Source organism: Protopterus annectens, chromosome 6.part1 (assembly GCF_019279795.1).
Source record: "Protopterus annectens isolate FY-2018-M chromosome 6.part1, PAN1.0, whole genome shotgun sequence".
NCBI lineage: Eukaryota > Metazoa > Chordata > Ceratodontiformes > Protopteridae > Protopterus > Protopterus annectens.
The window spans coordinates 387,115,017-387,125,082 of record NC_056738.1 but is presented as its reverse complement, the minus strand read 5'-3'; the positions used below and the strand labels follow the sequence as shown (position 1 = coordinate 387,125,082).

The 10,066-nt window shown below is 42.4% G+C and overlaps 1 protein-coding gene across 2 annotated transcripts in view; it reads left to right on the top strand.

The window, feature by feature from the left end:
* Positions 1-1,220: 1,220 nt before the first annotated feature.
* BAD (BCL2 associated agonist of cell death) overlaps positions 1,221-10,066 on the top strand; it is a 392,415-nt gene continuing 383,569 nt past the window's right edge. The window contains exon 1 of one of the 2 annotated variants that reach the window (XM_044075801.1): positions 1,221-1,359. The gene's annotated coding sequence lies outside the window, so the exon portion shown is untranslated. The remainder of the gene's footprint in view (positions 1,360-10,066) is intronic. The other variant, XM_044075800.1, reaches the window with a different exon arrangement.

Here is a 10,066-nt window from a genome sequence, read left to right as displayed (position 1 = left end):
TGGGCCTTTCTTCCCACATTATCTTACGGGGATTTCTTGCAATACAAGGTGACAACTATGTATAAGTGGGAAGAGTTGAAAATGATGTGACATCTTTCCAAAGTGTATCGGGGGCAGCCTTTTGAGGATTGAGTTAACATGGCTCTCAACAAGTCGAGGACAAATCTCAACAGAATCAGGGACAAAGCCAGACATAGTGACAGTCAGGGACCTTTTTAAAGTATGAGTGATATTAACCCGAGACATCGATAGATTTTCTGAAGTAAAAGAAGTGTTTAACTTTAATTACTATTATTATTTATTAAGTGTAATTTATTCACCCTTTCTCCATAGTCGCAAGTTATACGTGGTATCAAAAAGGATAGAGCTAAAATGTTAGTCTAAATCAGGGATTCCCTGAAAATCAAGGACAGTTTACAGGTATTGTTAAGTAAACGATAAGCTGGTGATAGTGTCGACAGAATGAAGACTGGGTGCAAAATATTAATTTCTGGAGAGGAGTTGCTTTTTTTTTTGGCGGGGGCATATGTTTTTTGCCTTTGCTCTTCTCAGTGATTACCCGGTATGTACTCGATGAGATGTCATAACACGGTATTACAAATGCCCGTCACCGATATTCTTGGACTTCCTTGTTATAGCGGGGTTTGTTTTGTCGAAGATGGAGTACACGAGAAACTACGTTTCAGAAGTAATACTACCAAAGTCTGCCAGTCTAGCAATCCTAAGTGACAGCCTTAACTTATTTAATGGGTCTTGAACTTTGCTGTATCATTAAGGGGACAACATTTATGCAACGGTTATACCCATAGCTCTCAACGAATCAGGGGCAAGTCCAGAAATAATCAGGAACATTTTAAAAATATTAATACCATTAACTTGAGACATTGCCTTAATAGAGAATGTGAATCGGTATATATCATGTACAGTAAAATACGTCTGTAACTGTAATAAGTGTAACTACTGGGTTTAATTCAATACCTTTTCTCTAAAGGTCACCAGTTTTAGGAAGGATTAAGAGGGACAAAGCTAACATTTGAGTTAAAATCAGGGGCTAGTTAGAAAATATCTTTCCAAATAGTTGTCGTTGCCACAATACATTGTGAGGGGAATCACTACCAGTACGAAGAAAACTTTCTTTCCTTGCATGTAAAAACAAAACAGACCCGGAATTGATGACATCATTGCGGAGGGCAGGGCATATGTGATGTCAGTCGTTTTGATTGGAGAAGAGTGACTGACTCTTCGAACTTCCTGGGAACGAAAGAAGAGCAAGCTGATAAGAAAACAAGTAGAATTGGCGTGTCAGCATTTGATTGTGTTCGTTTCTTATTAATTCGATTCCATTTTACTTGGCATTCGGTAAGTCATGTTTATTAAAGTCGATGTGTATAAGTTAATGAGTTTGTAACAGCGGTAGTTGATGACAATAAAGTACGTGGACTAAACTGTTGCAGAAGTCAATCCAGAGTCATTGCTTGGTCCCACAAGGAAATAGAAAAGTTGCTCCTGCGAAGTAAAGCCCAGTGTAGGGGCAACTGATGTAAAGAATTTGGGCTGATCGGTGTATGGCGGGAATTATAAAACATGAACGCATACCAGGTTGTGGGAAATAGCTGTGAATACTTGGCGGTTCATCTTCCGCGTCTTTTCCCAAGGGAATTTATTATCATATAACCGTATTGTAGACTTTCTTTTTAGAAATTGGCAACATAGTACGCATACCTCTCAACTGTCCCCGATTTTAGCTCTGTCCCTCTTAAAACATTTTAAAAGGGTGGTGAATTACACTTAATAAATAATGGTAATACTTGGAGTTCTAGACTTCTTTTACTACAAATATATATTGGTTCACATTCTCTTACTCTGCCAAATCCTCAAGTTAATAGCACTAATGTTTAAATGTACCCCGATTGTTTCTGGATTTGTCCCTGAATTGTTGACAGAAACTTAAGTATTGTAATGATATTTAGTAGTATAGTACCATGTATACAAACATGAGTAATCCAAGGGAACATGAGGTTTTACATATAATTATAAGCAATTGCTATAAAAATTTGAGATGTTTTTAAAACTCTAAATTAACATATGTTGAGTCTTTTACATATGTACATTTTAGCTGACGTAGAAGGCATATTAAGGTTAAAAAAAATACATAACAGTTGTTGGTTTATATACATATGTATAGTAGTAATTGTGAGTGGGGGCGTTATCCATTTGATTTTTAGTTTGTGTCATGGGAAAATATTACATTTGGCTTAGTTTTAAGTAAGTATATTTTTAAATCGGAGTGAAATAATTGGCTAAGAGATTCATTTTTGGTTGGTTTGTTTATTTAGAAGTATCTGCGGTAAATTATATTGAATCCTATTAATTCATCAAAAGAACATTTTTGCATGCATAAATAAACTGATGTCCTTACATTCACCGCTGCAGTATTTCTTACAAATTAGATTCCCTGCCATGAAGCGCTCCGTCCGGCCAGTTTACAAAAGTCTACTATTGCTTTAAGGTACACTGAACGTCACCTGCGCACTCCTTGCTTAGGATAGGGCATAAAGGTGACGTTCAGGCTTAACATCCTCAGAGCTTCATTTTGCCACCAGTCTGAATGCTGTTTTAACCGTCGGCCTTTTACTTCCTTCCGTTTTTCTGTTTGTTGGCATTCCTCTGCTTACTCCTGTTTGCTGGAGTCCTCACAGTTGCAGATAAGTATCCAGTTGGGTTTTTGGTTACTCTTCTGTTTTTGTGCTGTTTGGGGTTAATGTCATCCAGGAAGGGTAAATGCCAGTGAGGGAGACTGATTCCCCATAAAGACCACCACAATGTGTCTTTTTTGCTTAAGTGCTGCTCACAACCATACATCTTGTTCAATTAGTCAGGCGTTGGTCCCCAAAACTCTTCGTAGTAGGCTTTTTTCCCTTTCCTTTTATCTTGAGAACCAGCGATTTAAGCTTCTTGCTGCAGGTGCTATGGATAGAACTTCCTGCCCCGAGGGTCAGCCGTCAGGGAAGAAGAAGGTGCATAAGGTAGCATATCTTTCGCTGTCCAGCCTCTACAGGGAGTTTCTCCTGAGGTTATTATGATCCCGGAGGCTCACTCGGTTGTTTTATCAGATTCTTCTACCATGCTTGGGTTGGAAGCTGGTGAGGATCTTGCGGGCAGCATGTCAATGAGGCTTTGCAGGCATCTATTTTGGGCATTCAGAGGGAGCCATGGTTGACTGTTTCCGAGGGGTCTAGAGGGGTTCTGCAGTTTCTCTTTAGGGAAGAGATTTCTATTGCAGTTCTGGAATGCCATCCTTAGTTTGGGCCTTCTCGGGTTTCTAGGACTGCTGTCCCCTTAAAAAAAAAAAATAATGCCATCCTGAGTTTGGGCCTTCTCGGGTTTCTAGGACTGCTGTCCCCTTAAAAAAAAAAAAAAAAGAGAGAGAAGCAGAAAACTAACCATATTTCTTCTGCTCCTAGGGATCCACAAAGTGAGTGGCAGGCCTTTATTCAGGGGTTATTTAATGCTTTACTGTCATTGCGGCCTCCTCAAGGGGTTTCCCTTCCTGCTCCTCCTTTGGTCCTCCTCCCCTTAAAGGCCCAGAGACTTGCATTCTTCTGAGGTGGATTCTGCTGATGACTCTTTTGCTTATTCTACCCAGATTCTGTCTCCTTTAGACTATGGGTCTGAGGATTCTCATACTCTGTATAATCCTTCTGAGGAAATTTCCTTTGGGGACAGTCTCCTTTAGACTACGGGTCTGAGGATTCTCATACTCTATATAATCCTTCTGAGGAAATTTCCTTTGGGGACACTGCCTCTAGGATGATGGAATTTAAGTGGGATTGTGCCCAGGTTTTAGATATCCATAATAGGTACTATGATTTACTGCAGATGGAATCTCCTAAACCTGCAGCCATTCCTCCTGTCTTGCCTGCTTTACTGGATGCTTTTTCACTGCATCTAAAGCACTGGATTCTGTGCCCCCTGCTCCCAGGAAGTCTGATAGGTTTAATAGGGTGCCTGAGTATTGTTCGTTTTTGTTTAAATGTCCTGCTGCTGACCTCCCTGTGGAGTTTGTAGTGTCTGATAAGCCATCTCAATTGTTTCCTTCGTTTAAGTTACTGCCTTCTGACAAGGACAGTAGAACCATGGATAGGCTGAATAAGAAGGTTTATACTTAAAGCTACCCGAACTTTTAGGGCTGTTAATTATCTGACCCATATCTCTAGGTATGTATTGCCTCTTCTTTCTCAGGCTTGTCAGTTTCTTTCTGATCTTTCAGAATCTGAGAGTAAATCTGCTCTTTGCTTGGTTGGGACTTCTTAGGTGGCTTGTCATTCTTTCAAATGTAGTTATGATGCAGCAGATCTTCTAGGGCTGCTGCTTCTGGCTTAGTTTTGAGGAGATATTCATGGCTTCATCTTCAACTTTTGCCCAATGATATTAAGGCTAAGTTGATGGATGTTCCTCTCTCTTGTTTGGTGAAGCGGCTGCTGGTTTATTTGTCTCTTCAGGACAAGGGCAAGGCTTTACAGGACTTAAGCATGTCTGTTTATCCTGTGCCTACATTTCAGTGAAACTACCCTTCTAAGCCAGCCTTTGTTCATAGGCAGTATTGCATGCTGTCTGACTATCCACCCGTTCCAAGCCGCATTCCTCTTTCTCTTCGGCTCCAAATCACGTAGGATTCTTGGGTTCTGTCAGTCATTTGGCAAGGGTACTTCATGGTCTGTATTTCCCACCCTCCTTTTATGGGCATTTCTCACTCTCCTGAGGAACAGCTTCCTTTTTTCCCCAGAGTTTTTTTGAGACCTCTTGTCTCAGGGTACTGTTCAAGAGGTGCCTGTGTCCCAAAGAGGGGAAGGGTTTTATTCAAGAATATTTCTAGTGCCCAGAAAAGAAGGCACTTGGAGACCTATTCTAGACCTCTCCCATCCTTTCCGAAGGTGCCTTCCTTTCAGATGTTGTCCCTTTTTCCTCTTTTGCTCCCTCAGGCCTTTCTGGTGTGTCTGAACCTCAAGGATGCTTATTTTCATATTCCGATCCATACTCTCTTCAGGAGATTTTTGCATTTCTCTGTTGCTTTTTGGCATTTTCTGTTTTGTGCTTTGGCCTTTCTACTTCCCCAAGGATGTTCACCAAATGCCTTGCTCCTGTGATTTTGCAGGCTTTAAGGGATCCAAATCTTTCCTTATCTGGATGACCTGCTGATTCAGGCATATTCTCCAGAAGTCCTTTTGCAAAATCTTCATTTTACCATTTCTCTTCTTCAGAGCATGGGGTTCACAGTAAACTTCAAAAAATCTTCATTGACTCCTTCTCGCATGATCATGTCTTTCTGAGTTGCAGATTTCAAGCAGTGCCAGTGCTGGCATCCCTGCCTAGTCCAAAGGCATTAACTCTCATTTCTTTCTTTCAAACTCTTCTTCCCCTGGCCTCCATTACAGCCAGGGAGTTTCTGAAAGCTCTGGGGTTCATGGCTTCCACCATTCCGATGCTCCCTCTGGCCGAGCTCCACATGAGGAAGTTCCAATGGTTTCTGATATCAGTGTGGCTTCAGCATGTGGATCCTCTAGACTTTCCTGTTCCTCTTCTCTGTCTCAAGAAAGAACTTCTGTGGTGGATTCAGCAGTTGTCTCTGAATCCAAGGCTCCCTTTTTGGCCTCCTTTTCCCTCTCAGGATCTGTTCACAGATGCTTCAGATGTGGGACGGAGAGCAATGTTTGGCTGCCTGACAGTTCAGGGAGTGTGGTCGCCTTGTCAGTGGAAGGGGCATATCAACATCAAAGAGATGAGGGCTCTTATACTGGCTCTTCAGACCTTTCATCCTCTCTTCTCTGCAGGGCCTCTCAAGGTATTTGCAGACAATACCACAGTCATGTGGTATGTCAACAAACTGGGGGGGGGGGGTATGAGATCTTACAGCCTTTGCTGGCTGGCACTTCTGGTATGGGATCTGGCTGTCCAGCGTCGAGTGACTCTTCAGGCAGTTTATATTTCTTCAGATATGAATGTTGTGGTAGACCATCTGAGCAGGTCCTTCACTCAATCCCATGAATGGGTGATTCGCAATGATGTGTTTCTGGACATTGTTCACCAGTGGGGTACTCCTCAAGTAGATCTCCCTGCCTCACATCTGAACAGACAACTGCTTGTGCCAGAGTCTGAGATCCGCTGGTATGGAAGGTGGATGCCCTCTCATTTTCTTGGAAGGGGCTCCTTTCTTTCTTTCTTTCTTTATTTATTTAAATTTGTTGACCGGGAGTGTCCGACTGGACGTGGGTCCATTTTCAGCGGAGGCCCGGGGAGAAAAGCTCCACAGTAAAATAAACGGACAGTAGTTACATCGGATTACATAGCGATTAACAATTTAACATAGAAATTACTTACAACATATTTACAAATGAACATAGTACATCAGTAGACAACTAGAATCTTTATCTGTGAAGTACATAACAGGCATTAACAAGTGTAACAATGAGAAGTTCCTGCTGTATAATAAGTACTAGGCTTATGAGCATCTGAGCTTGCTATAATCAAGGTAGTTAGTGGAGTGGAAAGAAAGGTAGTAGTTTGATGGGGTGGATGATATTAGAGTGGGAGCTGCAAGGGCATAGCCAGCATGTTTTTAGGTGCGCTTTTAGTAAAGTTTTGAAGTGGGTGCATGATGGTACGGAGGTAATTGTGGGTGGAAGTGAGTTCCATAATTTGGCTATGGCGCAAGAGAATAGTGCTTCACCAGCAGAGTTATTGGCTTTAGTGATCTGCAAGTGATTTTTGTTGCTGGATCTTAGTGGTCTGGTGGTGCGATAGGGTTGGAGTAGATTCTGGAGGGATGGGACATTTAGTGGATGGTTTACTAGTTTGTGGGTGAGTGAGAGTTGATGCCACTGAAGGAGGTGAGGGAGTTCAAGCCAGCCCAGTTCAGCAAGTGAGAGACAGTGGTGACTATGGTAGGATGCCCCTGTGGCGAATTTGGCGATTTTGTTGTAGCAGGTCTCTAGCTTGTTTAGATCACATTGCCTTAGGTTGGTATATATTGGAGAGGCATAAAGTAGGGTGGAGATAAGGTGGGAATTTGCTATTGAAATCTTTGCTGCTTTGGTGAGAAATTGTTTATTTCTGTATAATGCTCCTAGATTTTTGTGGACTTTTTTTATGGATGTCAAATTTTAGTTTGTCTATTTCCACTCCTAGCAATTTGGTGTGTTCAGTTGGGTATATAGTGGTGTTGTCTTTTGCCGTGATGTTAAAGTGAGAGTTGTTTTGAGTATGTTTGGTAGGTTGGAAGAAGAGTAGTTTAGTTTTGTTTGGGTTGAGTATTAATTGGGCATCAGATAATCATGTTTCAACAGAGGAAAAGGCTTCCTGTGTGACCTTTTGCAGTTTGGGTAGGGACTGGGCTGAGCAGATGATGGTCGAGTCATCTGCGTATTGGATGAGTGTGCCATGTTTGGTGGCAGAGGCTAGATTATTGGTGTAAACAGAGAAGAGTAGGGGTCCAAGGATGGATCCTTGGGGGACCCCTATGGAGACAGGTAGTTGGGGAGATATGTCATTCTGCCATACAACGGATTGTTGGCGGTCAGACAGGTAACTCTGAAACCAGTTGGTGACTGATTGTGAGAAGGATAGGTTATTGAGGACAGAGATAAGTTGTTTGTGTGGGACCATGTCAAATGCTTTAGATAGGTCTAGGAAAAGTAGCAGAGGAGAGAGAGCCATTGTTTTTATGCTGAAGGATAGTGTTAGTAAAGGAGAGTAAGGCAGTGGTGGCGCTATGGTTTGGTCGGAAACCATGCTGAGTACTGGAAAGGAGGTTGTTAGTAAGGAGATAGTCTGAGACCTGAGAGTGTATGCATCTCTCTAATATTTTGGAGAGTGGAGAGAGAATAGCTATGGGGCGGTAATTGGTTAGTTCTACAGAGGGTCCGCCTTTGTGGAGGGGAATTATATGTGAGACTTTCCACAGTGTGGGAACGTAACTTTCTGACAGAGATCGGTTAATCAAGATGGATACAGGGTAGGCCAGAGCATCAGCTGCGATTTGTAGGTATTCACTTGGGAGGTTGTCTGCTGCTAATTTGGTGGGTTTAAGTGTAGTTAAGAGTTTTTTTATGTTGGAGGTAGGTACAGGAGAAAAAGAGAAGGCAGTGGGGAGATTACTAGTTGAAGGTGTGGTTTGGAGGGGAGGGGGGTTGTGTTGTTTAGCTAGTGATAGTATGGTTTGGGTGAAGTGTGTGTTGAATGAGGTAGCAATATTTTCTGAGGAGTGAGGGATGTTAGGAGGAGGGGTACTGACTTTACCTGGGTGGAGGATGGAGTTTATGGAGGACCAGAATTGTTTGGGGCTGTGTTGTGAGGAGTCTAGGGCAGACTGGTAGTATTGGAATTTGTCCTATTTTATTAGCTTTTTGACTCTGTTGCGTAGTTCTAGGAATTTCTGTCTAGCTGAGGGGGTTTTGGTTTTGCGCCAGTGCTCCCAGGCTTTATCCCTGTTTTTCATTTCTGACTTAGTGGTTTTCTGTAGCCATGGGGAAGGGTTGTGCTTTGGTTCTGGAAAATCTTATGGGGGGCATAGTAATTAAGGATGTTCAGGAAGGTAGTATTAAAAAATTCAACTGCGTCATCTAGACTGAGGTACTTTAGAGCATGCCAGTTACATTTATGCATTCCCTCTTCTTCCTCTCATTCCGAGAGTCCTGTTTAAGATTCAACAAGATGCTCCCAAAATCTTGTTGGTGACTCCCTTTTGGCCGCAACAGCAGTGGTTCCCTCTACCCCTGCACCTAGCCAGGGGCAATCATCACAAGTTACCTCACAGGGTGGATCTCCTCACACAAGTCGAGGGATCTCCCATCCATTCCCACCTGTTCACACTTCAACTGACACTATGGGTGACAGGGTTTTGATTCCTCATAGGCACCTTTTTTCTGAGGATGTGCTGCATGTCCTGCAGGAGGCCAGGAAACCTACTACTAGGAAATCCTACTTATCTAAATGGAAGAGGTTTTCTATTTTGGTGTCTTTCTCGTGACCTGGACCCACTTTCTGTGGATGTTCCTTTGGTTCTCTCTTATTTGTATGAGTTGCTCAGTGCTGGTTTGGCCTATTCTTCTATTTAGGCCCACTTATCGTCTTTCTGCTTGTCTGCCTTTAACTCCCCTGTTAGCTGCTAGATTTGAGACTAAGTAATTTCTTAAAGGCGTCCATAATATTAGACCTTCCAGGAAGCCTGTTCCTCCTCCCTGGAATCTTAATTTTGTTCTGGAAAAATTGACTCTGGCTCCTTTTGAGCCTGCTATTTCAGCTTCCTTGCATCACTGTTCTTGAAAGACAATTCTTTTGTTAGCACTCACTTTTGCCAGATGGGTGTCTGAGTTGCAAGCCCTAATGGCTTGTCCACCTTTTTTGAGATTTCATCGTGACAGGGTGTCCTTGCGTACTAATCCGTATTTCATGCCCAAGGTGGTTAATGAGTTGTCACTTAATCAGTCTATTAATTTGCCTACTTTTTTCCCTCTACACAGTAGGAGCCACATACCTTAGATGTGCATAGACAGCTCAGATTTTATTTGGATAAAACTACAGCTATCCGAAAAGTCTTGACTAGTTATTTGTTTCCTTTCATCCTAGGTCTTTAGGTTTGGCTGTTTCCAAGCAAACTATTTCCACTTGGATTTCAAAGGCTATTTCCTTTTGTTACACTTTTTATGGCAAGAGCCTTCCTTCTGTAAAGGCTCATTCCACTAGAGCTGTGGCTTTTTCTGGTGCTTTTTCAAATGCTTGGACACTAATTCTATTCTTGAAGCTGCTACCTGGACTTCTGTGCATACCTTTACCAAACATTACTAGTTGGATGGTATCTCCAAGGCTAGAGCTGGTTTTGGTGCTGCCATTCTTCATGGCTTCTTGGACTGCTCTGCCACTTCCTCCTCCCAAGTTTCTTCTTGAGCTTTTGCACTTTCCTATTCATAAGGAATACTGCAGCGGTGAATGTAAGGACATAGTACAGTTGTACAAGATCTTACCATAATGGTAGATATCCTTACCTTCACTTCTGCAGTATTCGCTCCCT